The 27,805-nt window shown below is 45.0% G+C and overlaps 1 long non-coding RNA gene across 1 annotated transcript; it reads right to left on the reverse strand.

Annotated features, from left to right (window-relative positions):
* Window positions 1-1,183: 1,183 nt before the first annotated feature.
* LOC142403059 (uncharacterized) lies at window positions 1,184-27,609 on the reverse strand. The gene is made up of 5 exons (XR_012773582.1): window positions 27,528-27,609; window positions 25,092-25,207; window positions 8,525-8,720; window positions 8,269-8,393; window positions 1,184-1,518 (listed from the first exon to the last, which is right to left on the reverse strand). It is a non-coding gene; the product is annotated as an uncharacterized LOC142403059 (long non-coding RNA).
* Window positions 27,610-27,805: the final 196 nt, after the last annotated feature.

Consider the following 27,805-nt stretch of genomic DNA (forward strand, 5'->3'; position numbering starts at 1 on the left):
CATATCTTAGCCCCTGTATGTCCCTATGTGTGTAATGCCAGATCTGCTGCCAGGCAGTACCCTAATGCAAATCTTAATGAGTTAATTACTGATAATTCACACCTATAAAGTTAGCTTCACAGTCAATGTATTTTTAGGTAAGATTCACTTTATCCCCGGGGGGCGGGGGCCGGGAGGGAGGGGGGGAGAGAGAGAGGGAGGGAGAGAGAGAGGGAGAGAGAGGGAGGGAGGAAGGCAGGCAGGCAGGCAGAGGCAGGCAGGCAGGCAGGCAGGCAGGCAGGCAGGCTGCTGATGTTCTGATTTGTTTCACCTTTCCAGCAGCTGGGCTAGAGACAGTATTTCCTCTGTTGCCTCTTCTCTGTGGGTGGACAGGTTGTACAAGCACTAGATCCAGTCACTTTAAATATAATGATTTATTTTTAAGACCGAATACCACAAAGTTATGCAAACATCATAGAATAAAACTGAAGGTCTTGCATATAAAATTGCATATGAGCTGAAAATCTGACCTAACTTTTTATTGAGTTCCTTCACATCCATACTTCTGTCTAACCAAAATCCTACCATACAACAGTCTCTAAATCAGCTCTTCCCTGGCCTGATTTCTTCAGACTTGGCAAACTTAATTGTAATAGAATTCTTTTTGATTTATTATATTGACAGAAGAAGATAATTTGTTATTATATTCACGCCGTCTTCTCTCTGTTTCAAAAATTAGGCATTTGAACAGCCCAGTAATGGCTTAAAACAGTAACTGTGGCTTGGGACAGTTCTCCAAAACCTATTCCAGAGTATGGCAATCCACATGTATTTAAGGAAATCATGAAAAGGACTGCCACATGATAACCTGTTGTAGTGCCATCTTCATTGCTTTCCTATCAATTCCATTTTATTTCTTGACTCTCCATGACAGTTTAGCTCTGATTCTTCAGAAGTTCTAAGAGTAGGCACCTCCTTCCAGACTGCATTGGAAGCAGTGGGTCCTCACCACCTCCAAAACAGACCAGAAACCCTTCTCTCTTTTGTACTAACTGTGTTTCAAAACAGAGAGAGAGGAACATTTTTTTTGTAATTTTGGTTCTTACCTGTTATAAAAGTGTGGTTGTGGCATTAGAGTCTCTTGATGCTAAAATGTAAATTATGTTGCTAAAAAAATACACAAACTTTTAGCACTGACCTTTGCTGTTTGGTGTAGAGCAATTGCTTTTCTCAGCATCACATTCATCCCACAGCTGATGCTGGCATTACTTGATATTGGTAAGAGAATCAGCTAGCTTAACAGACTTTAGTCTCACCATTTTCCTAGGGTGACTGCTTCCTAATTCCCAGTCCTTCCTCCCATCTCTCAAGTGGGAAACCCTTGCGTTCCTGTGATTTGACTGACGAAAATAGAGGCCAGCGCTAGGGAAGTAGAGATGGTGTGTAAAGAAACTGTAAAAGTCAATAGAAGGGCTTGCTTGTTTTTGTTCTTGCATAAAATGGACGACCTTGAGAGTGATTATTCATCTGAATCCTCATCTATGTAAAAAAAAAAAAAAAAAGTTGCGCATTTAGGTCACGGGGTTGCATTTCTTTATATACAAGGAGATGGGGACAAAGGCTTCCCTCAGAACTAAAATTGGGGAGGTTATTAAAAAGCCTTCTTGTAGTCAAAAGGAACAAGAGGTGACAATGAGTTTAGGGCATGACAGGCAGTCTCAACACAAGTGGTGGCAATGAAAAAATCTTAACAGTATTGCAGAGTAATATTGCAGTATTACTGAAATGAGCAGTAGAGAGTTCAAAATGAGGGATGTTGACATGGTCATAGCAAAGGGGTCATGCGAAAGGTGTCAGTGAGGAAGGAGGAGACTTGCGTTTTACACTAGAAAAGGGAATAGTACCTTTCAGACTTAAACCTGAGTAAATTGGAATGAAATTTTAATTGGTCATGCTTGGAATTTAAATGGGGTGAGTTTTAGGAATGCCAAGAGATGCAGAATTGATTGAGAGGGGTGCTAATATTCTATGATTTTTAGTTTTGTTGTATTTGCAAGAGTTTACCGTAAGCGGGGGGGATGGTCATAACTCAGCGCAGTAGGTTGACCCTGGCCAGCAACTAAGCACCCACCCAGCCACTTGCTCACTCCCCCCCTCCCCCAGTGGGACAGGGGACAAGAACAGGAAGAGCAAAAGCAAGAGAAAAACTCATGGGTCGAGATGGGGGGGAGAATCAGAAAAGCAGGAGCCAAATAACAGATTAGGCTGAAGGCCAGTGTTTTTATCATAGCTCTCCCAGGCAAAGGAAAACAACGCGATAAACATCACAGCAAAAGCTGAAAGCAGCCATTAACGAGCTCTGGAGTTTGATGTACAGCAAGAGAGGGAGCACACCATGGAGCAGGTGCGGGAACAAATAAACCAGTATTGCGAGCAAACAAGTCAACATCTTGACCAGCAACAGCAAGTAACAATTGCAAAGTAACAGATAAACAGGTATAACTACTATAAATTCAGTCTAGCATACTCCAATCAAATCTGTTGTCATCTCAAACCACCAAGCCGCTCTATCACTCCCCATCCTCAACTGGACAGGGGAGAGAAAATACGACAAAAGGCTCGTGGGTCGAGATAAGGACAGGGAGATCACTCAGCAATTACAGAATCACAGAATCACAGAATCGTATAGGTTGGAAAAGACCTTTAAGATCATCGAGTCCAACCGTAAACCTAACACTGCCAAAACCACCACTACACCATGTCCCTAAGCACCTCATCCAAACGTCCTTTAAATACCTCCAGGGATGGCGACTCAACCACTTCCCTGGGCAGCCTGTTCCAATGCTTGATAACCCTTTCAGTGAAGTAAAATTTCCTAATATCCAGTCTAAACCTCCCCTGGCGCAACTTGAGGCCATTTCCTCTTGTCCTATCACTTGTTACCTGGGAGAAGAGACCGACCCCCACCTCTCTACAACCTCCTTTCAGGTAGTTGTAGAGAGCGATGAGGTCTCCCCTCAGCCTCCTTTTCTCCAGGCTAAACAGTCCCAGCTCCCTCAGCCGCTCCTCATAAGACTTCTGCTCCAGACCCTTCACCAGCTTCGTTGCCCTTCTTTGGACACGGTCCAGCACCTCAATGTCCCTCTTGTAGTGGGGGGCCCAAAACCGAACACAGTATTCGAGGTGCGGCCTCACCAGCGCCGAGTACAGGGGCACGATCACTTCCCTAGTCCTGCTGGCCACACTATTTCTGATACAAGCCAGGATGCCATTGGCTTTCTTGGCCACCTGGGCACACTGCTGGCTCATATTCAGCCGGCTGTCAACCAACACCCCCAGGTCCTTTTCTGCCGGGCAGCTTTCCAGCCTCTCTTCCCCAAGCCTGTAGCGTTGCATGGGGTTGCTGTGGCCCAAGTGCAGGACCTTGCACTTGGCCTTGTTAAACCTCATACAATTGACCTCGGCCCATCGATCCAGCCTGTCCAGGTCCCTCTGCAGAGCCTTCCTCCCCTCAAGCAGATCAACACTCCCACACAACTTGGTGTCATCTGCAAACTTGCTGAGGGTGCACTCGATCCCTTTGTCCAGATCATTGATAAAGATATTAAACAGAACTGGCCCCAACACCGAGCCCTGGGGAACACCGCTTGTGAGCGGCCGCCGACTGGAGTAAACTCCATTCACCACCACTCTTTGGGCCTGGCCATGCAGCCAGTTCTTTACCCAGCGAAGAGTACACCCGTCCAAGCCATGAGCAGCCAGTTTCTCCAGGAGAATGCTGTGGGAGACCGTGTCAAAGGCTTTACTGAAGTCCAGATAGACAACATCCACAGCCTTTCCCTCATCCACTAGGCGGGTCACCTTGTTGTAGAAGGAGATCAGGTTGGTCAAGCAGGACCTGCCTTTCCTGAACCCATGCTGGCTGGGCTTGATCCCTTGGTTATTCTCTACATGCCGTGTGATGGCACTCAGGATGATCTGCTCCATCAGCTTCCCCGGCACCGAGGTCAGGCTGAGAGGCCTGTAGTTCCCCGGGTCCTCCTTCCGGCCCTTCTTGAAGATGGGCGTCACATTAGGTAATCTCCAGTCAGCAGGGACCTCCCCAGTTAGCCAGGACTGCTGGTAAATGATGGAAAGGGGCTTGGTGAGCCCCGTCACGGGCAAAACAGCCCCGTCACGGGCAAAACAATTACCGTCACGGGCAAACCAGAATCGGCTTGGGGAAATGAATTTAATTTATTGCCAATTAACAACGGAGCAGGATAATGAGAAATAAGAACAAGTCTAAAAACACCTTCCCCTCCACCCTTCCCTTCTTCCCGGGCTGAACTTCGCTCCCGGCTTCTCTATCTCCTCCCCTCGAGCGGCGCAGGGGGACGGGGAATGGGTGTTGCGGTCAGTTCATCACACATTGTCTCTGCCGCTCCTTCCTCCTCACGCTCTTCCCCTGCTCCAGCGTGGGGTTCCTCCCACAGGAGACAGTCCTTCCTGAACTTCTCCAACGTGGGTCCTTCCCACGGGCTGCAGTTCTTCACGAACTGCTCCAGCATGGGTCCTTTCGACGGCATGCAGTCCTTCAGGAACAGACTGCTCCAGCGTGGGTCCCCCATGGGGCCACAGGTCATGCTAGAAAACCTGCTCCAGCGCAGGCTCTTCACAGGGTCACAGCCTCCTTCGGGCACATCCACCTGCTCTGGCATGGGGTCCTGCACAGGCTGCAGTGTGGATATCTGCTCCACTGTGGACCTCCATGGGCTGCAGGGGGACAACCTGCGTCGCCATGGTCTTCACTATGGGCTGCAGGGGAATCTCTGCTTCAGCACCTGGAGCACCTCCTCCCCTCCTTCTTCACTGACCTTGGTGTCTGCGTAGTTGTTTCTCTCACATATTCTCACTCCTCTCTCTCACAGCTGCTGTTGCGCAGCTTTTTTTACCCCTTCTTAAATACGTTATCGCAGAGGCGCTACCACCGTCGCTAATTGGCTCAGCTTTGGCCAGTGGCGAGTCTGTCTTGGAGCCAGCTGGAACTGGCTCTGTCGGACATGGGGACAGATTCTGGCATCTTCTCACAGAAGCCACCCCTGCAGCCCCCCCGCTACCAAAACCTTGCCACGTAAACCCAATATAGTTTGCCCAACCAGTCTCTGAGAAATGGCTCCCTTGGAAAGACTTATGCTTATAGGTCCTGGAAGAGTCCTTTTTGGGTAACTCATACCTCTTTCCAGCTAACCTCTTATATGAAATTGTTCAAACACAGCTTCTGAATGAAATAAAATGCTGAGAGAATTTGGGGCTGAACTGAGTTTGCACTCACAGTGTGTAAGGTACTGAACAGTTAAATTGTTACGCATGATGGGGAATGAAAGCTGTTTCTTAAAGGATTTTTCTGACAAAATAACAGCTGTTAAGATTCCTGCATGTGGAACCAGAACTAAATCCACAGAAGTAAACCGTTTTCCAAGTTTCAACTCACTTTGCTGTAGACATCCACATCCATAATGTAGACTCTCAAAACTGCACCCAGCTGCTGCTTCTCCCTGGAGCCACTAAACATTTCACCATCTTCCTTGGCAATCCAGCTCTGTTACAGGGCATTTCTCATAGCACCAAGCAGCTCCATGCCTGGCCCAAACCTTCAAGGTTAACAAATTAAACATTTCCTTACTTCTCTCATTTGCAGGGTGAGTTAACCAAACAGAGCAGAAAAACATTTGCTGCCTTTCTCTGTCTCATGGTCCAGCAGTGACAGCACTCACCCAGGGGGTGAGCAATCAAGTACAATTTCTATGTCTGCTCAAGATCTCAAACTGTGTCTTCAATGAGAATATTTCAACAACCAGTCTATCAAGTATTCTGAGAGGGACTCTCTTCATATCTCCCAATGAAACTTTTTTTCTCCCATGTAAATATTAAAATATTTATTGATCCTAAAGGAGAAGGTCAGAGGATCTTAGGTGCCTAAATTTCTAAGTACTTTCAATAAGAACCCAGGCACCCGGCTTGCACAGAGCCAAACTCAGCTCTTATAAAATACTACCTTTTGCGGATGCAATCATAATACCTACATGGAAAACAGAACAGTAGTTCTCAGTATGAACGTATTCATGTGGTTCTACTTCTTCACATACTAATGCAGTATATGTCTGCCTTACTGTATTGGATCTGGCTGGGATGGAGTTAACTTTCCCCATAGCAGCCCTCATAGTGCTGTGCTTTGGATTGGTAGCTAGAAAGGTGTTGATAACACACCAGTGTTTTGGCTACTGCTGAGCAGTGCTCACACAGCATCATGGCTGTCTCTCCAACCCCCTGACCCCAAAGGCAAGTAGGCTGGGGGTGGGCAAGAGGTTGGGAGGGGACATAGCCAGGACAGCTGACTCAAACTGACCAAAGGGATATTCCATACCATATGACCTCATGCTCAGAAACAAAAGCTAAGAGAAAGGAGGAGGAGCAGGAGGCATTCGTTATTAAGGCGTTTGTCTTCCGGAGCAACCGCTATGCGTACTGAGGCCCTACTTCCCAGGAAGTGGCTGGACATCGCCTGCTGATGGGAAGTAGAGAAGAAATCTTTTTGTTTTCCTTTGTCTGTTATAGGGGACATAAAACCTGAACCATAGATAGTAGAAATTGTAGCACAAAGGTAGATATTTTATAGTTTTAAAACAACAACAACTTCACTTTATATTTAATATGCTTTTAGAGAGTGAGAATCACTTAGCTGGAATAGAGTGTGCCGTGAATTTGAGAGCAAGCTTTTGTGCTCAGTATGTGGGTGTATTGGGTTTACGTGGCAAAGTTTTTTTGGGGGGGGACTGCAGGGGTGGCTTCTGTGAGAAGACACCAGAAGCTGCCTCCATGTTGGACAGAGCCAGTTCCAGCCGGCTCCAAAATAGATCTGCTGCTGGCCAAAGCTGAGCCAATCAGCAATGCTGTGGCGCCTCTGTGATAACATATTTAAGAAAGGGTAAAAAATTGCTGGACAGCAGCTGTGAGAGAGAGGAGTGAGAACGTGTGAGAGAAACAACCCTGCAGTCACCAAGGTCAGTGAAGAAGGAGGGGGAGGAGGTGCTCCAGGTGCCGGAGCAGAGATTCCCCTGCAGCCTGTAGAGAGGACCATGGTGACGCAGGTTGTCCCGCTGCAGCGTGGGAAGGACCCACGCTGGAGCAGTTCGTGAACAATTGTATCCCGTGGAGGGACCCCACGCTGGAGCAGGGGGAAAGTGTGAGGAGGAAGGAGTGGCAGAGACAAAGCGTTATGAACTGACTACAACTCCCATTCCCCATCCCCCTGCTCCGCTCGGGGGTGGAGGGAGGAGGTAGAAGAGTCAGGAGTGAAGCTGAGCCTGGGAAGAAGGGTGGGGGTGGGAAGGTGTTTTTAGTTTTGTCATTTCTCACCATCCTATTTTTAATTGGCAAGAAATTAAATTATTTTCCCCAAGTCAAGTCTGTTTTGCTCTTTACGGTAACTGGTGAACAATCTCCCTGTCATGACCCATGAAAGCATGGAATCTCCTCCCTCTTATAGCCCAGAAACTCAGACAACATTGCTATGCAGTAGGAAAATCCATCTCGCAACACAATGACTTAGTGTTGCACATTACTGTTGCAGCACATGCGGTACCTATCACCACCTACCATTTGTGTTCTCTACAACTTGTTTACAAGTTGGCTGCTTAGGGATGATATTTTAGACCCAGTCCTGAAAGGTGTGTTTTTTCCCTAATATTTCTTAAAGCTTCTGTCAAGTTTTTTGTATGGAAGAAATCAACACAAAACTAGTAAAGCCATTGGCACATGATAGAGAAATACAGTGGCTTGGCAGGTTTGGAAGTACTCTTACGTAATGGTAGTGGGCACGCGAGGGAAAGAGAAATGTAGGGAAAATGTGGAGAAAGAAGCAAAGAAAACTGAATGAAACTTCAGAGCGGCCACTTTTAAAGTGGAACACAATGTGCAAATGGGAATAATATCTCTTCTAAAGGATAATATACTAAAAAAACCCCCATTCAATAACTTTGGTGCTGATTCATTCTTACAAAGATGACACAGTTCTGTTTCCTCCTACACACTTATGTGTGCAGAGGAGTCTAGAACTGTAAACTCAGACTTTAACAAAACAACTAACATTTTCTGTAATAGAGCTTAATTTAATAGTAATTCTCAAGACCTTCATCATCTGTGGAGATAAACTGCCTGGATTATATATTACAGATGAAATATTGTATAAGCAGCTGGGAGAAGTCTCACAATCGCTAGCCCTTGTTCTCATGGGGGACTTCGACTTACCAGATGTCTGCTGGAAATGCAATACAGCGGAGAGGAAACAGTCTAGGAGGCTCCTGGAGTGTGTGGAAGACAACTTCCTGACACAGTTGGAGAGTGAGCCAACTAGGGAATGTGCCCCGCTGGACCTGTTGTTTACGAACAGAGAAGGGCTTGTGGGTGATGTGATGTTTGGAGGCCGTCTTGGGCACAGTGATCACGAAATGATAGAGGTTTCGATTCTTGGAGAAGTAAGGAGAGGGGTTAGCAGAACTGCTACCTTGGACTTCTGGAGGGCAGACTTTGGCCTGTTTAGGGGCCTGGTTGAGAGAGTCCCTTGGGAGGCAGTCCTGAAGGGCAAAGAGGACCAGGAAAGCTGGATATTCTTCAAGAAGGAAATCTTAAAGGCGCAGGAGCAGGACGTCCCTATGTGCCGTCGGGGGAGAAGACCGGCCTGGCTGAACAGAGAGCTTTGGCTGGAACTCAGGAGGAAAAAAAAGACAGTTTATGACCTTGGGAAGAAGGGACAGGCAACTCAGGAGGACTACAAGGACATCATGAGGTTATGCAGGGAGAAAATTAGAAGGGCCAAAGCCCAACTAGAACTAAATATGGATACTGCGGTAAAAGACAACAAAAAATGTTTCTATAAATACATTAGCAACAAAAGGAGGGCTAAGGAGAATCTCCATCCTTTATTGGACGTGGGGGGAAACATAGTGGCAAAGGATGAGGAAAAGGCTGAGGTACTTAATGCCTTCTTTGCCTCAGTCTTTAATAGTAAGACCAGTTGTTCTCGGGGCACCCAGTCCCCTGAGCTGGAAGACAGGGATGGGGAGCAGAATGAAGCCCCCATAATGCAAGGGGACATGGTTAGCGACCTGCTACACCACTTCTTAGGCACACACAAGTCTATGGGGCTGGATGGGATCCACCCAAGGGTATTGAGGGAGCTGGCGGAAGTGCTCACCAAGCCACTTTGCATCCTTTATCAGCAGTCCTGGCTAACCGGGGAGGTCCCAGTTGACTGGAGGTTAGCAAATGTGACGTCCATGTACAAGAAGGGCCGGAAGGAGGACCCGGGGAACTACAGGCCTGTCAGTCTGACCTCAGTGCCGGGGAAGGTTATGGAGCAGATCATCTTGAGTGCCATCACACGGCACGTACAGGACACCCAGGTGATCAGGCCCAGTCAGCATGGGTTTGTGAAAGGCAGGTCCTGCTTGACTAACCTGATCTCCTTCTATGACAAGGTGACCCTCCTAGTGGATGAGGGAAAGGCTGTGGATGTTGTCTATCTAGACTTCAGTAAAGCCTTTGGCACCGTTTCCTGCAGCGTTCTCCTGGAGAAACTGGCTGCTCATGGCTTGGATGGGCGTACTCTTCGCTGGGTAAAGAACTGGCTGGATGGCCGGGCCCAAAGAGTGGTGGTGAATGGAGTTAAATCCAGTTGGCGGCCGGTCACAAGCGGTGTTCCCCAGGGCTCAGTATTGTGTCCAGTTCTGTTTAATATCTTTATGAATGGGGATGAGCGGATCGAGTGCACCCTCAGTAAGTTTGCAGACGACACCAAGTTGGGCAGGAGTGTTGATCTGCTTGAGGGCAGAAAGGCTCCACAGAGGGATCTGGACAGGCTGGATTGATGGGCCGAGGCCAATTGTATGAGATTCAACAAGGCTAAGTGCCGGGTCCTGCACTTGGGTCACAACAACCCCATGCAATGCTACAGGCCTGGGTAAGAGTAGACCTTATCACGTTCTACAACTACCTGAAAGGAGGTTGTAGAGAGGTGGGGGTCGGTCTCTTCTCCCAGGTAACAAGCAATAGGACGAGAGGAAATGGCCTCAAGTTGCGCCAGGGGAGGTTTAGACAGGATATTAGGAAAAGTCTCTTCACCGAAAGGGTTATCAAGCGTTGCAACAGGGTGCCCAGGGAAGTGGTTGAGTCACCATCCCTGGAGGTATTTAAAAGACATGTAGACATGGCACTTAGGGACATGGTTTAGTGGTGGACTTGGCAGTGTTAGGTTAACGGTTGGACTCGATGATCTTAAAGGTCTTTTCCAACCTATACGATTCTGTGATTCTGTGATTCTGTGATTTGCCATGTAGGTTTAACGGTGCTGACTATGAACTACTCAAAGCTTACAAAACATTTAAATTCTGGGTGCCTTGTGGAAGAACTTTCTTCAGCTCTGGGTTCTTTCCCTTACACAACGGAAAAAGCAAAAAGCAGGTTGGTTTCCCTCGCTGGCCTTTGCAGGACAAACCTGTGAAATGAGGCATAACTCTTTTAGGAATAGGATCCCTTAATAAATACATCTGTGAGTGTAACTGCATTAGAAGCCATTGCAGTAACTCAGCATGTTCTTGGACAATTTCCTAACTCTTGCTGCATATGAAAGAAGTTGCTGACTGTCCCATAATTCAGGTAATGACACTGTGCCTCGAAGGGGGGAGCTCAGAGACTGTAGTGGTGTAAATATGAGCTGTATTCTGTGGACTGAAGTCACCATTTAGGCAGGCTCTGTTTGGTGCTGATTCAAGACTACGCTCCCAGTTTTTATTGCTGAGCATGACATTATATGGCATGGAATATCTCTTCAGTCAGGTTGGGTCAACTGTCTGTATTGCTTTCTCTCCCCCTCCTTTTTCTCTCTCTCCCTTTTGTTCTCTCCCTCTCTTTCCATCTCTTTAACGTTCTCTTTCTTTCTCTCTCTCTTTCCCTCTCACTCCTTCTCTCTCTCTCCCCATCTCCCTGTCTCTGTCCCTCTCCCTCTCTCTCCTCCTTTCTCTCTTGTTTCGCTCCTTCTTTCTCTCTCCCCCCCTTTCTCTCTCTCCTACCTTTCCCTCTTTCTCTTTCACTCTCACTCTCCATTTCTCTTTCTTTCTCTCTCCCACTCTCTCCTCTCCTTTTTTTCTCTCCCCTTCTCTCTGCCCCCTCTTCTTTCTCCCCCCCTCTCTCTCCTGCCTTTCCCTTTCTCTCTTTCCCTTTCCTCTCCCTTTCTCTTCCCCCATCTCTCTCTCTCCTGCTCTCTCCCTCCTCTCCCTCTTTTTTCCTCTCTCCCCTTCTCCCTCCCTTTTCTCTCCTTTGTTCACTCGCTGCCTTGCTCGCTCCTCCACTCACTGCTGCTTCGCTCTCTCCTCCACTTTCTCACCCCTCCACTGCTTCACTGCTTGGCCTGCTCCTTTGCTGCTTCACTCGCTTGCTGCTTTGCTGCTTTGCTCCTTCACTCGCTGGTTTGTGTGCTTGCTCCTTTGCTCACTCGTTGTGTCACTCACTGCTTCCCTCGCTCACTCCTTCACTGCTCTGCTCAGCTGCTTTACTCGCTCAACCCTTTGCAACTCTGCTTGCTCCTCCGCTCGCTCACTCCTTCGCTTGCTCCTGCACTCCTTCACTATTTTGCTTTCTCCTCTGCTGCTTGGCTGGCTTGCTCCTATGCTCCCTCTCTCCTCCGCTGCTTCACTTGCTTGCTGCTTCACTCTCTGCTTTGCTTGCTCACCCCGCTGCTTTGCTCACTCCTTCGCTGCTTTGCTTGCACCTTCGTTTGCTCCCTTGCTCCTTTGCTTGCTCCTTCGCTGCTTCACTTGCTTGTTCCTTTGCTCGCTCCTTCACTCGCTCACTCCTTTGCTCACTCCTTAGATCACCCCTTCAACTGTTTTGCTTGCTCCTTTGCAGCTTTTCTCATTCGCTCCTTTGCTTGCTCCTCTGCTCCTCTGCTCGCTCCTTCACTCCTCTGCTAGCTCCTTTCGCTCGCTCCTTTGCTCTTTCATTTGCTCAATCTATTGCTCACTCCTTTGCTGTTTCACTCACTCCTTTGCTTGCTCACTTCTTCGCTCCTCCCCTTGCTCCGTTGCTTGCTTCTCCATGTCTCCACTCACTCCTTCACTTGCTTCTCTGCTATTTTGCTTGCTCCTTTGCTTACTCCTCTGCTCTTCCACTACTTTGCTCGCCCCTGCGCTTGCTCCTCTACTGCTTCTCAGACTCACTCCTCCACTCCCTTGCTCCTTCACTGCTTCACTTGCTTGCTCCCTCGCTTGCTCCTCTACTGCTTTGCATGCTCCTCCATGTGCTCTCTCCACCTCTCACTGCTTTGCTCACTGCTTCACTGCTTTGCTTGCTCCTTTGCTGCGTCACTTGCTCCTTTGCTGTGTCACCCGCTCGCTCCTTTGCTCACTCCTTTGCTGCTTTGCTGACTCACTGCTTCACTGCTCTGCTTGCTTGCTGCATTGCTCGCTCCTTTGCTCTTCTACTCCCGTGTTCCTCCGCTGCTTCACTGCTACCTTACCCCTCTGCTGCTTTGCTCGCTCACTCCTTCGCTTGCTCCTCTGATGCTTCTGCTTGCTTGCTGCATTGCTCGCTCCTTTGCTCTTCTACTCCCGTGTTCCTCCGCTGCTTCACTGCTACCTTACCCCTCTGCTGCTTTGCTCGCTCACTCCTTCGCTTGCTCCTCTGATGCTTCGCGTATCCCCCTTTCGCTCACTCCTCTCGCTGCTTCGGTCGCTCACAGCTTCACTGCTTTGCCCACTCCTTTGCTGCTTCACTCGCTCGCCCCTTCACTCACTCCTTCACTCACTACTTGGCTGCTTTGCTCACTCGCTGCATCACTGCTTCGCTCACTCCTTTGCTCACATGCTCCCCTGCTCCTCCACTTGCTCACTGCTCCACTGCTACTCTCGCTCCTTCGCTCCTCCACTTGCTCCTGCTCTCCTTTGCTACTTTGCTCACTCCTCCACTCTCTCCTCCGGTCCTTTGCTTGCTCGCTCCTCTGTTGGTCGGCTTGCTCACTCCTCACCTCCCTTACCCCTCCGCGGCTTTGCTCCCTCGCTCCTCCACTGCTTAATCTACTCACTCCTTCACTTGCTTGCTCTTTTGCTGCTTTGCTCACACGTTTACTGCTTTGCCCTCTCATTCCTTCGCTCACATGCTCCTCTGCTGCTTTTCTCACTCACGCCCCTGCTGCTCCGCTCCTTCACTTGGTCTCTCCTCTGCTGCTTCACTCCTCCACGGCTTCGCCTGCTTGCTGCTTTGACTGATCCTTCATTCGTTCACTGCTTTGTGCATTCCTTTGCTTGCTCCTCTGCTGCTTCACTGCTTCGCTTGCTCCTCCACTCAATTGCTCCTCTGCTGCTTCACTCACTCCCCCGCTTGCTGCTTTGCTTGCTCCTTCGCTGCTTTGTTCCTCCATTCGCTCCTTTGCTCCCTCTTTCCTTCCCTCATTTGCTCACATGCTCCTTCACTTGCTCCTCCATATGCTTCTCCGCTTGTTTGCCCCTTCATGCACTCCTCCATTCCCTCGCTTGCTCTCTCACGCCTTCATTTGCCCCTTCATTCGCTCAGTCATTCACTCACTCGCTCAGCTCCTTCCCTCCCTTGCTTGCTCCTTCTCTCACTCCTTCGCTCGCTCCTCCGCACACTCCTCTGCATGCTCCCATGCTCCCTTCCTCCCTCCTTCATTCACTCCTTCACTACCTCCTTCGCACGACCCCTTGCTCGCTTCCTCCTTTACTCCCTCCCTCCCGTCTTCACTCACTCCGTTGCCCACTTCCTCCTTTGCTCGCTCTGTCCCTTACTCTTTCAGTCCTTCACATGCTTCCTCCTTCTCAGTTCAGTCCCTGAAAGGACTGATCCCCCAGACTGAACAGCCCTTCCTACTTTTTCTTTCCTCCAAACCTGTTTTCACAGCTGATGCTAAAGTTTCTACCGCCATCTTTAAGTTAGATGAAGATTGTTATTGAGTTTTGCAAGACACACCACACATTGTACTATATTTCAGAGGCACAATTCAGTGGCAGGAAACTTTCATTCACTGTCTCAGGTATGCCTCACATCCCATCACCAGAATGATGCTTGGTCACTTCCAGCTTCCGATTACACACCCCCCCCCCCCCATTCCAGCTAATTTTATATTAGCTTTTTAATTTGACATAGAAGTTGCAAACAAAATACAGGTTCATCTAATTTCAGTGATTCCTATGTTGACCAAAGTGCATAAAATCATTCAAATCAGGAGTCCTTGGCAGCTGCAAATTAGAATGGCTATATCACCAAACAGCAAAGAAAAACCCAAACTGTTTGTACTAAAGAACTACCTTGAGCCACAGTAGTGTGTGTGCACGTGTAGTTTTTGTGCACATGAAGTTTGTGTTTGTGTATCTGTGTGTGTTTTTAAGTGTTCTTGGTTACAGTGAGCCTCTGGAAAACATAAATACTGAGAGGTAACCATTTCTGTTAGCTGATTGTTTTAGCAGTCACATAATCCCTCCTTTGATATCTTGGGTCAATGAAATCCTAGTACCATCAGGGTTTAGTAGGAGAAATATTAAAAGAATTTCTCTGTGATCTTTCCTGCAGCAGAAGCAGCAGTAAAAATTATTACTCTGCTACAATAAAGGAGTATTTGTGTATTCTTGATTGGCTCTTCTCCAAAAGCTGTTGTGGTAGGTCTAGAAATGTGGAAGAATGGTTAAGTGAAAAAGGACACAGCTTAATTGATGTGAGCAATCCAGCCTTTGATGGGGCCTGGGAGCCAGAGATCAAGGTGAAATTCCCTTGAGAACAGCAGAAGGAGTACTTGGTAAAACAAGATAAACGGGACTAAGCCTGGGAAAGTGCTGATAAAACCCCCTTTGTGAACAGTGCGTGAACGGCAACTTTGTACCAATCATATAATTGTTTTAAGCGCGTGGACAAGTATAGTTATCCAATAGAATAGTCGCTGTTAGCGCGTGCTTTGCTTAGCTTCTATATAAACCTGTTAAGTAATCTGAATAAAGGAGAACGACCATACTCATATTGAGATTCATCGTTACTCCGGGTCCGTCTCCCACTCCGACATCTGGTAGCAGAGGATGCACCGATGAAATCTCCGTGACTGCGGTAAGCAGCTAGAGGAGGGGAGTTGGGAAACCACGGCTGAGGGAAGCGCTGCCTGGAGCAAGAAGCAGGGCAGACGCCGGTGTGAGGTCGCTCCTCACCTCTCAGGCGCAGTGATGGAAACAGAAGCTGCGGCCACGTTGCTCACTGGAATCCTCTCTAAGAGAGGAATAGAAGCACCAGTGAAGCAGTTAATAAGGTTGATTAAATTGGGACAATGTTGGGGTCACTTTTCTGACACCTGCATGTTATTTTCCGTATCGGAATGGCGAGATTTTGGAGGAACAATGTGGCAGAAAACAATAGAGGGGGATAAAAAGGAAGAAAAGGAAATAAAGGCGGTTCGTGGACTCTGGAACACTGTCTTGGAAACTTTGAAAGCGATGAAGGCGGAGAGGGAAGTAGCTTGCGCTGCTGCCCAAATGTTAGGTCCGGGAGTGTCTAAAGATAAGCCCGAAATCAAACCGGGACCTATTGCGCGATTTTTTGGGCTGCCTGCCGTGAGAGGCGCGTCTGGAACTGTCTGTAAAAACGTTTCTGAACTGCGTGTTATGGCGGAATCAGTGCAGACGCCAGAAAAGGCGGAAGTTCCAGTTAGCAGGGTTAATGCAAACTGTGAAGCGAATGCGGAAGTAGCTCCGCCAAAACCCCCTGGAGGGACGGGAGCGACAAAACGTAACGACTTGGGCGGAGCAGCCTGCCGACTTCCCCCTGCAGCTCCGCCCAGTGAACCACCCTCCGCGCCTCCGTTGCCGCCCTCAACCTCGTTCTATCCGCCCCTACCCCCCTCTACGGAATCCTCTGGAACTACCACACCATCTAGCGGGGAAGAGCTGCCACAATCCTCTGATGCCACTGCAAAAATGTTGCAAGCAGTTTTAAAACGTCTTGATACTCTGGAATTACAAACAAAAAGGAAAGGAGAAGCTGTGCCTCCATGTTTAATGAACCTTCCAGCACTCCCTAAACCCACACGCTGGAGCGGTGTCATCAAAGATGCAATTGTAGAAGGACAGTGGAAGCCTGTGGGGGGGGCTGAAGGCCCTATGACACTAGCGTTTCCAGTTGTGCAGAGAGACGGGCAAGGAAAGTGGGAGCCTCATGATTGGAAAATACTGCAACAAGCCCAAACCACCGTCTCAACATATGGATTAAAATCCGAGGCTACAAGACAAATTGTTAGTTGGATCTTTTCTGCCGACCTCATGTGTCCATATGATTGTCAAAACCTGATGAGACTGTTACTTACCCCAACACAGTATTTACTGTGGATGTCATCCTGGCAACAGCGAGCCATTAATGCTGCTGCTCAAAGACAAAGAGACGGGGACCCACTTCGTGGAATCACTGCGGATATGCTCGTAGGGCAAGGACCATACAGCGACTATCAAGTGCAGATAACTTTTCCAGCGAATATGCTACAATTGTCTGCTCAGCTAGCACTTGAGGCATTCCTTAGCCTACTGGGATCCAACGTTCCCTCCTTTAGTAATCTCCAACAAGGAGCAACCGAGAAATACAGTAATTTTATAGATCGGCTCTGGGAAGCTATCATGAATCATCCTGATCTATCAGAAGACAACAGACAACAAATGTTCAAAATATTAGCTTTTGATAATGCTAATAAGACAACAAGACAAATGCTAGCCAGTTTGCCCAAAGGAGCTGGAGTAGAGGAAATGCTTCTACGAGTAGAAAGAGCCGAAACACAACGACAGGGAAATACCGTTGCTGCTGCGGTCCAGGGAGCAGTTTGAGAAATAATGCAGCCACTAGTTGCAGTGGTGCAGAAAAAACAAGGCCCTACTCCCAAAGGAAAACCTCGCTGACCGCCAGGACAACCTTTTCGTGGCAGCTGCTTTCGCTGTGGGGAATCAGGCCACATGAAAACGAATTGTCGTGCTGCAGTTTGGTGTGACCACTGCCAGAAAAACAATCATGCTACCAAGGCATGCTCGGGAAACTGGAAGCTGAGCGCGGAGAGAGGTCGCGCGCAGACACAAATGAACCCCCAAAACGGAACACGGGTTTTCTACAACAGTGCCTACCAGCCACCCGAGGAAGCCTGGGAGTCGACGTGGAAACCACAGTAGATGTCACCCTCGTTGACTCTAATGTCCAGAAAGTTCCCAGCAATGTTATAGGACCTCTTGTTCATCAAGAAAGCAACGTTGGAGGATTGCTACTAGGCCGGTCCTCCGCCGGTATACAAGGTCTCATCGTGTTACCTGGAGTAATCGACGCAGATTACACGGGTCGTATCTACATCATGGTCTATACTGTTTGTCCACCAGTGTTTATTCCTAAAGGTAGTAAAATCGCACAAATAGTTGCTATTAGCAACCCATTGACCCATATGCCTCAATCAAATGTTCGACGGGGCAATCAAGGTTTCGGGTCCACTGGCCCTGCTGTTTGTTTTACAACAAAATTAAATCAGCGGCCAACAATGAAAATTACTATTACTCAACAGGGCACATCGCAACAAATTGATGCGATGTTAGATACTGGGGCGGATGTTACAATCATCAGCCGCAACATATGGCCTTCAAGTTGGCCAGTAGAATTACCAACATCAAGTATTGCAGGAGTTGGTGGACAATCAGTACCCTATATTAGCAAACATCCAATACATTTACAGTTTCCGGAGGGGCAGCATGCCACTCTTAAGGTGTATGTGTTGCCCTTGCCTGGGACGTTAGAAGCACTAATCGGGCGAGATGTGCTAAGTCAAATTGGAGCCGTTCTGACAACAAAGCATTTTTAGTCATGGGCGCTGGGGAGCAGCCGCCCAACCCGTCACTTACATGGCTTACAAATGAGCCTGTGTGGGTTGACCAGTGGCCCATGACTAAAGAGCGACTGCAAATTGCCAAACAATTGGTTGCTGAACAACTGGCAGCTGGACATATTAAGCCTTCTGTTAGTCCCTGGAACACTCCCATTTTTGTAATCCCGAAGAAAAGTGGAAAATGGCGACTTTTGCATGACTTGCGTAAGGTCAATGACCAAATGCAATCTATGGGTGCGTTGCAGCCCGGAATGCCATCTCTCAGTATGTTACCACGCGGATGGCATATCTTGATAGTCGACTTAAAAGACTGGTTTTTTACCATTCCACTGCACCCACAAGACACTCAACGTTTCGCCTTCTCTGTGCCGACGATGAACAAGGCTGCACCGGCAGAGCGATACGAATGGGTTGTTTTACCACAAGGAATGAAAAATTCACCCACATTGTGTCAATTGTATGTAGCGTGGGCGCTGCAACCACTTCGAGCCCAATGGTCAAATACGATAATTTATCATTATATGGACGATATTCTTTGCTGTCGAGAACAGCCATTCTCAGACGAGTCATTGCGCCAGCTCATCACCATATTAGCGAAAAAGGGGCTTGTCATTGCACCAGAGAAGGTGCAGCATACTGCCCCTTGGAAATATCTTGGGTGGTCTATTACAGACTCAAAAATCCGACCACAAAAAACAGAGCTTGTCACTCAACTGCATACCTTACATGACATCCAAACCTTGCTTGGGGACATTCAATGGGTTCGCAATTGTGTTGGTATTTCTAATACTGACATTGCACCCCTAACTGCGTTATTGCGCGGGACAAATCCTGCGGACAAAGTGACATTAACAATGGAGCACCACACGGTGCTACAGCAAATCATTCAAAAAATGCACGCAGCTTGGTCATCGTGCCGCATCTTACCACTGCCAATATCGTTAATCGTCTGTAATGGAAAAGACTCACCTTATGCAGTCATTTGTCAGTGGCAAAATAAGAAAGGGGAACTCACCTCAACCTTTCAATTAAATGCCACTGCCACTGCCAAATGCAAAGGACAAGGAGATATGTTCAATATTTTAGAATGGGTATTTTTAAGCGTACAACCAAAAAGGAGTATCCAAACACGAACTGAAGCAGTAGGCGAATTAATACGGAAAGGACGGTCACGAATTATAGAAATTAGTGGCCAGGAACCAGAGGACATTAGTATACCTGTTAGTACTGTGGAGGTAGAGTGGTGGCTTCGTAATGCTGAGGCCATACAGAATGCCCTATTAGGCTATGGTGGTAAAATACACTCTCAACAACCACAAGGAAAATTATGGCAGATGTTAAGACGGAATCAGTGGATACAGAGATCCAAAGTAAGCAACAACCCATTACCAGATGGTGTCACTGTGTATACAGATGCAGGCAAGCGCCTGCGGCGTGCAGCCTGTGTCTGGAAGGAAGGCGACAATTGGAAGCAGTATGTCATGGAGGGGCAGCCTCAAGATTCCCTCCAGACTTTGGAACTGACTGCAGTAATTTGGGCTTTGACTAATTGGATAAATATTCCCTTAAATGTGGTAACTGACTCAATGTATGTGGCTGGAATAGTGCCACGTCTAGAAGATGCCCTATTACGGGAAACAACGAATCCTAGATTGGGGAGTTTATTTATCAGACTGCGGTCTGTATTAGGTCAACGTACAGCAGCCTGCTGTATCATCCATATTCGTAGCCATCAATTGGACCTTGGTCTTGGTCAAGGTAATCAGCTGGCTGACAGTCTGGTTAGTCCCGTGTGCCACGCACCTCCTATGGACAAATTTCAACAAGCTAGACAAAGTCATGAAAATTTCCACCAAAATGCTAAAGGTCTAAAAAGACAATTTAATTTAACGGAAAATGAAGCAAGAGGTATAATCCAGGCCTGTCCAAAATGTGGAAATCACGGTCCAGGCATAGGGTCTGGAGTGAATCCAAAAGGATTAAAAGCGTTAGAATTATGGCAGATGGATGTCACACATGTTCCCGAATTTGGTCGATTGAAATATTTGCATGTCACCATAGACACCTTTTCAAAAATGATATGGGCAACTGCGTTGCCTGGAGAAAAGGCGCATCATGTATGTAAACATTTGCTCGCTTGTTTTGCGGTGCTAGGTGTGCCTGAGCGTATCAAAACAGATAATGGGCCTGCTTATATTAGCCAAAAAGTTAGAGCATTTTTAGCAAAATGGGGAGTCAATCATGTTACAGGGATCCCACACTCGCCTACTGGTCAAGGACTAGTGGAGCGCACGCATCAAATTTTGAAGGACTATCTAAATAAGCAAAAGGATATAGAGGTAGACCCTCAACAGAGGGTGCATCGTGTACTGTTTACACTGAACTTTCTCTGTCTTATGGGAGATAGAGAAGAACTGCCGGTAGTAATCCATCATCAGCACCTTAAATTTAATGATACAATGACACTACCACAATTTAAAGTAAATTACAAGGATCCTGCCTCTGGAATGTGGCTAGGGCCAGTCCCAGTTATATTTAATGGTCGAGGATATATGTGTGTTTCCACAGGTCACGGTCCAGTGTGGGTGCCGAGCAGAAACGTGAAGCCTGTTCTAACTCCTCATGGCTCATCCAACAAGCAAGATGAACCTACCCCTGATCATCGGGATAGTACTCCCGGTGGTGATGAGTCTTCACAAAATTGAGCCCAGAGAAAATATGTGGGTTACCTGGGCGAACAAAACAGGTCAACAAGCGTTTTGCCTCTCACTTGCGTCTGCTACAGAGCCTTTCCGGACGTGTCTACTAGGGGTACCAGGTTTTAAGGCAACTGACTTTAGTAGTTTTGCTACAAAAAACTGTAGTCGAGCTACCAATGTTAGTGGCTGCAGTGCCACACTCATCAATAGTCTAAATGTTACACTGCTGTGGGACCCCCAAGAGTTAAGCTTATTAGGATCAATGAGAATTGGCAATAAAACAAAAAATTGGACTCAAACTTGTTTTATATTTGGAGGACCCGCCTTTACTGGCACCAATTATTATAGAACATCTAACTGGATTGAATGGACAAATGTCACATCAAAAGAAAGGCGCTATAACGATTATTACGATCCAGCTGGTTATTGTGGGGACCAGGCGGCCCTAGGAGCCGAGACTAAGGGAGGAGTACCAATCTGGAACAATGGCACTCCTAAGGCCTTGCCTCCAGATGTCTTTTTAATATGTGGTGATAGAGCGTGGCAAGGAGTTCCACAGAACGTGTTTGGTGGGCCGTGCTATCTTGGAAAATTAACGTTATTAGCCCCAGATCAAAATTGGTGGAAAGATGTAAGAAATAAAACAATAGAAATCAAACATCGAACCAAACGAGAAATCACGGGTCTTTCCCCGGATTGTGATGATGAACTTGCCCTCCTCAGTACCACTGAGAGAGTGTTCCTGTCCCTGTTCATACCTGGGGGGGCAGCAGGACGAGCCCTGAAACAGGTTGGGCAATTAGCCTGTTGGGCTAAAAAACAAGCAAAAGTCACCACCCAGGTAATAGAAACACTATTAGAGGATCAAAATAGCTTACGCCACGCAATTTTGCAAAATAGAGCAGCAATTGATTTTTTATTATTAGCCCAAGGTCATGGTTGTGAGGATTTTGAAGGCATGTGTTGTATGAACCTGTCTGATCACAGTGAATCAATTCACAAACAACTACAATGGCTGAAAGAGCATGCCAACAAAATTCGACAAAATCAGGGGTTTTTTGATGAGTGGTTAACCAGTTTGTTTGGATCCTTACCATCATGGCTAAAGGGTTTGTTAGCTGAGGGATTACGACTTTTAATAATTTTGGTTATCATAGGTCTGTGTTTTTGCGTAGCATGTAGCTGTGTAAAAAAGGCTTTTAGAACCATGATAAATCATGCCTGGATCGCTCAAAAACAAGAAGGGGGAATTGTGGAAGAATGGTTAAGTGAAAAAGGACACAGCTTAATTGATGTGAGCAATCCAGCCTTTGATGGGGCCTGGGAGCCAGAGATCAAGGTGAAATTCCCTTGAGAACAGCAGAAGGAGTACTTGGTAAAGCAAGATAAACGGGACTAAGCCTGGGAAAGTGCTGATAAGACCCCCTTTGTGAACAGTGCGTGAACGGCAACTTTGTACCAATCATATAATTGTTTTAAGCGCGTGGACAAGTATAGTTATCCAATAGAATAGTCGCTGTTAGCGCGTGCTTTGCTTAGCTTCTATATAAACCTGTTAAGTAATCTGAATAAAGGAGAACGACCATACTCATATTGAGATTCATCATTACTCCGGGTCCGTCTCCCACTCCGACATAGAAATCTAGAGAGATCTCCCTTCTGGGTACTCAATACTCTTTACCAGATGAAATATAAGGGGAAACAGTGTTTTTAGATATAGTTATAAATTTAGCTCTCTAAGTTCCATAACCACAGTTATGCTCTGCCAGTAACTTAAAAACTAAGTCCATTTGAAAAATCAGGCCAAAGTACAAACACGCTCCCATAATTATTAGCAGGTCACTCTGAAGATGATGGTAGAGGTCAATTACTGCAGTAATACTGTATAATGTTCTGCATATCCACATACCTTCTTGTGTTAAGAATATCATAATGTGTACTAATTTGATTTTAGAGAGAAAACAATAACATTTTTCATAGGCTTTTAGAAAAGGTACATCTTTTTTGCTCCAGGGCTCGACTCCTGTTCCTGCTGAACTGAGCCAGTATGTAAAATCAGAACTGATATCAGCTCAGTAGGCACTGGAGGACGGGTCCATCAAAAGCTTGGAACAACAGCAGCAGCTGTAAATGGCAGCTCCAGTCGGAAACAATAATTTCCTGTAAACAATATACATTGCTAAGCTACAACTGTGGAGAAATCATGAGAGCATCCATTAAAGAAGAGACTACTTTACAAAACAACGCTTTATAGACAATTCCAATTTAAAATCACATTTATTCCCTCTGACCTTTAGAAAAGCACTGTAACCAAATTATCTTAAATTCTTAGTCTGACTGCAAAAGTAAAGAGCACTGTTTATTCTCAGCTAAAAAAGAGAGTCTTTGGTTCTCGCTGTGTCACCTCTGCTTCTTATGCTCTGTATACTGTGTTTCACACACAAACATTTATTACAGAACTATATATTAAGCAGCAGTGTATCTCAGCCAGCAAATGCACTCCACCTGATGTAGGCTGGCACTTAAGAAATGTTCTCATCTCCTCTTCTCTTCAGGTACAGAACTTAGCCACTGTGAACAAAGAGGAAAACTATCACTGTTCACCAATCAGCTAAGCTCTGTACCTTGTCAGAGAGGTCTTCATCTAACTAATTATCATATGAGGTTCTTCCATGATATGTGTTCCTTTTCTGTTTGGACTTTTTTAATGGATGGAGAAGGTTCCAAGGTGTATATCAGATAGTCATGATGATTTTCATAGTAGCAGCTGGGGTTATGGCTATGTGGTAATCCCTGGCAATGTGATTTTAATCTCAAATCCTAAATCATCATGCCAGGAACCCAAACAGCCACAACATTAAAAGAAATCTGTGCAGTCACTCTTTCTTCACAAGCTCAATATTTCTTAAGAGCGTAGTTCTCATAACAAAATCCTCAGATTTTATTTATTTAGCTCAGCATGCATTTCTAGTCTGTCTGAGAAGTCAAACAAGTAATTCTAGACTATTGCTAACATATCTTATGTAATTTTCCTATGCTAGATACTTACCACCAGAAATTTGTAGAAATTTTGATTTTCATTTTAATATTTAAGGAACTATAGGAAGACAGCACCAAGAAGAACAAACTGCATCTGCATCTTTATGGCCTTCATTGCACTTCAGACACTTAAAAGGCATTTACCAGATTACAGAAATGTTGAATGTAACTCTCAAATTTGGGTGGGTTCTTGATAACTGGGAGTGCATAAGCAAGTGTCTTGTTATAGCCCTGCCTGTTTTTAGAATGTGACCCTTTCCCCTCCAACTGACATCCTGTCACTCTACAATCTAATCCACATTGACCACATTTTCCTGGCAGGCACAGTTCTTGTCTATACAGAACAGGACTATTCATAAACAAACTTGTTCTCATGGTATCTGCCATAGTCCATATAAATATAGTAAATGCCATAAATTCACATTGAACTTAACATCAAGCACTGCCTACATGTTGAGGCTTGAATGGGAGAGAATTAAGATTCCCGCTCAGTACTGATTACAAAATTATAATTTTGCTAAATTAGATGTCTTAATTTTGATATCACAAATCAACTATAAAGTTATGTGAACATCCAAGGCAATCAGTCTGTCAGATGAATTATATCATTAGGCAAAAATCTGAGGTATGCTGTACTGGTCTCTGCTGATCTTCATACCAATCCTAACTGGCTGTGTGTTAAACATACATGTACAAATAACGTAAGGTTATCTCAAGCTATTCAAATAGACTGAAAGATGGAGAATATCTTTGCAAATGACCAATTTATAACCTGTAGCAATCTTTATTTTGTGAATATTACTTGCAATTTTGCATTTTCTCTGTTGTCTCATCCCCATTAATTTCAGAAACAAGCTAGATTGTGTATGACATTAAGCAGCTTCTTAATGTCAAGGCTTCTCTTCTTACCTCAGATTCAGTCTTCAAAGACCTGACTACACTTAGCACAAAATTATTTAAATTATCAAATTGTTCTCACACGATTCAGATTTGTACAATTTCATAATTCCATTACGGGTGCAGATTCTTTTCAAAGATTGTGCTACCTATCAAGTCAATATGCAACTTTGGTAAACTGCTTCTCACACAATTGCAATTTTGTTTAAGATGTGTTGTAAACAGAGTTAAGAATACAGAATGGAAAACAACTGCACGTGGAGCCTGGCCTTTTCTGGCTGTTCTGACTTACAATTGCCTATTGTACAGGTCATTACAAAACCTAGAACAAAGCCCCTCTGTGCTCTTCAGCTAGTGCCTACATGCATCTAACTCAGTGTTCCAGCAGCTGGGTTTAAAAACAAACAAGATATTTAACAAGAGTTATTTATTGAGCTAAGCATCCACAAATTCTATGGTATGCCAAAGTTTACTGTTTAGTGAGCTATGCATATTCATTCTGTATGAGGTAAAATCAGGGTTTTACATGAAAAAAAAAAAATCACCTTTTCAGAATGGCATATCTGCCACTGCTCTGGCTAAGGACACAGCATTTATAGGCAAGTTCTTATTTTGCATCTTCATTCACCATTAACTCGCCATAGAGATATGTGTCCATTGCCTGAAAGAAGAATAAAACACACATTCATCCTATCAACACTTATGACCAGCTAGCTAGTTTTTGTTCCATTTACCTCCTAGCACTTATTTAATTAAAAACAAACAAAAAATGCACACACAGAGAAAAGACCATATACTCTATGACACATACTCCCCCCCTCCAAAGTTTTCTCTGGCTTTCTTTAGCCTAAGGAAGATTGCCTATATGTTGCATTGAGTGTGTAAGAAAAAAGAACATTAATATAAGAGATGTATGTTATATCATAACAAGAAAATGCTTTCTTGCTCAGTCCATTCTAAAATGCCCATTTGGCAAGTCTGTAACTGGAAATCAATTGAAAATGGTCAGGTCTGTGTTTCAGAATCTTCTCTTTACATATGAGATATGCTTAAACATACACACAATTCTGGTTTGGTAAGAAGTCAGGCTTTTCCTTACTACTGATTTTGGAAATAGCAGCAATCAAGAAAGATAATTGAGCATTTTGGTGCAAAATCTGGCCCCCTTTGATGGCAGGTAACAAAGCACTGGCTAACTTAAAAGGAAACAAAATTTCATCATGGATTGCCATTTTATTTTATGATGATACAAATATTTTTATCTAATTACAGGAATTCAGTGTTAAGTTGCACTTATCAAAATAGGATTATACATATGCCTTAAAATATTAGCAGCTTAGCACATTAACTTTTAAAGTTGTACTCAATGTTTGGACAGCTTAAGGAGAGGAAAAAATATGGATATCATTGAAAAACACATTTTTTAATATTATTCCTCACAATTTCTGGGGTTGGCTGGTAAGCCTTAAAAAAATTTAGTTTCAACAAGAAAGGAAATTTAAAGTTTAACAAAGACTGAAATTAAAGGCAAAAGTCCCAGACAGACAGAAACCTGCCAGACTCCTCGCCAATTCCCTAACCATGCTCTCTTGCATTCCGAGACCCAAGAGCTCAGATTTCCAGGATCTGCAGCTGCAGGGCAGTCATATCAGGCACACTGTCTTGGAGCTGAGGTCCAGTTGCTTTCATAGAGAATTTCAAAATGTAGAGATTTTCTTCCAAATAGGAATTACCTTCTCTACCCAGTGTTAATAAATTTCCCCAAAACCCAAACATTAAAATGTAGTAAACACAGTCAGTTTTTGTAATCCTGAAAAGGATTAAATGGTCACTTTTGCATTTTTCCCAGACTTTTAAAAAATCCAAGTCTTTCATGATCCATAAAGACATGCAACTACTCTCATTTCAGTTGTAATTGTTCCAGAACCTGGTTGTGCCATAAACTGCATGCATCGCTGGAGTAAATTAAATGAAGGATATTGAAGATGGCATTAAAAAATAGTTGCAAAAATTCTTTCCCTGCACTGTAGAAAATGTTAGTCTTTATTTGGCATAATATCTGTTCCAAACATAATGCAGTTCAACATGTTTGTTTGTTTGTATAAACTTGAGGAAATTATAAATCTTGAGGAGATATAAATAGGAGGCATACTCTAGAGCTGGAAGAAAGAGTATGGGAGACTGTAATAACTTTATTGTGCTGTTGTGGCAAAATATATTTGTTTGAAAGCATAAAAACTTCATAGGCTGTAAATGACTTTGTTCATTGTCAACATAAAAGGCAAAGACATGAATATGTTGCAGATTTTGATATATCTTGCAAAGTTTTCTGCATAAATTTTAAATATATAAGTCATCCTAGGCAGTGAATGTCTTGATTTTATAAAGTTCATAGGGACTAAAAATACATGAAAGTGAAACTGAAAGAACAAGCAGAGATACAATTACAACTGTAAGTTCATAATTGCTTAAATAATAAGCCATAGTAAAGACAGTGAGTATGGCCAGCCTTTTAGACCTTAAAAATCTTCTCCTAGCATTTCCCTTACCCTAGAGATCCCTGTATTTCTCTTTCTGAACATGGTCCTGAAAACTTAAGTCTCTACAGCACTGACTATTTTGCACCTAACGCTCATCTATATGCATTAATATTCACACCTAGACTTGCCTTTGTCATCCTGCAAATGGAAACGATGCTGGGAAGCATTTTTCCAGCATCACTACCACCTGTGGCTTGCATAAAATTAAAGCAAAGTAGATGATATATCCTGTTTAACCACTTACCAGAAGATGAGCATGCTTAGGTAGGGCTAAGTACAACTAGGTAGCTTTCTTAATCCACAGTTTTTAAGGAAAGGGAAAGAAATGAATAAAAATTCAAGTTTTTGACAATCCACAGCAAGAAAAGATATTAAAACCAGTTTTTAGTTTGACACAGTAAAAGGTGATTATTTTGAAAATGTTAATTAACTGGAACCGACCTGATCTTCTCTGAGAAATTTCTCAACATCTCCATATCCAGGCACATATTTGTGTTTAACAAGTTCTCACCACCGCTGATGAAACTTTAGGAAGAGAAAAAAAAAAAAGAAAAAAATGAAACTATTATACCTGTGCAAATGCTAGTAAACAATAAATTTCTAACCAGTTGGTTTTTTTTTTTTAAATCACCTTGGCAAAAGAGGTGGCCTGGGAAACATAACATAAAATGTACTTTAATATGTTAGGCTCACGTGAAATCCTACATGCCTTAAAATAA

Source organism: Mycteria americana, assembly GCF_035582795.1.
Source record: "Mycteria americana isolate JAX WOST 10 ecotype Jacksonville Zoo and Gardens chromosome W unlocalized genomic scaffold, USCA_MyAme_1.0 Scaffold_32, whole genome shotgun sequence".
NCBI lineage: Eukaryota > Metazoa > Chordata > Aves > Ciconiiformes > Ciconiidae > Mycteria > Mycteria americana.